The following is a 790-nucleotide window of genomic DNA, read 5'->3' on the forward strand; positions in this document are numbered from 1 at the left end:
GCTGCTTTATTCTGGCGAGAAGGCGTAAGAAGGTGCTAATCCAAGGGATGGCTAATTGAGAGCTTGTAAAAATTATATTTGCCTGCGATTTCGGACAAAGTGGTTTCTCTCTTTTCCCCCTGTAACGCCCCGCGGACGAGAGTAAAACAAATTCACTCATTCGCTAGAGAGGGAGCGCAACAAGAAAAAAACAAAACAAAAACAAAGCAAGAGAAAAAAAAACCCCAAAGCAAAGCCCACGGACACGACTGACTTCACTCCAGAAAAAAAGACTAGATCCCGGCTTTTAAAATCCCTTTGGAGCCTCCGAGATTTGTGCGAGCTTACAAATTGCAGCCTCTTTCTCTCGCCTGCAGGATGCGTGCGGCGGGGCCTCGGCCGCCGGCAACTAGGAGGGCAGGCGGGCTCCTTCGCGGGACGGCTCGCCGGGACTCACCCGGGAGACGGGGACAAGCGGGACACCGGTTCGTACTTTGTTTCGGCCCTTGTTTCGGTTCTCTTTCGTCGCTCTGAAAGATCTCCTCGCCGCCCCTGAAACGATGTTTGGCCACGGGCAGGTTAACTTAGCGGCAGCTGATACTTTGGAAAGTTGTGGGGAGGAGGAGATGAGGCGAGCGCGGGGAACAGGGGGCTGCCGGGGGAGGGGGATCCTGCCCGAGCCCCTAGTTTTGGCAAAGCCCCCCTTGGGGTGCCACGCAGCCCCGCGGCCGGGCTCCCCCGCTCCTGCCCTGCCCCGCCTTACCTTCAGGGGAGATCCCATCACACCCAAATGCTCCCGTATGTCCATCGC

Source organism: Aptenodytes forsteri, unplaced genomic scaffold (genome assembly GCF_000699145.1).
Source record: "Aptenodytes forsteri isolate BGI_AS27 unplaced genomic scaffold, ASM69914v1 Scaffold8, whole genome shotgun sequence".
Classification (NCBI taxonomy): domain Eukaryota; kingdom Metazoa; phylum Chordata; class Aves; order Sphenisciformes; family Spheniscidae; genus Aptenodytes; species Aptenodytes forsteri.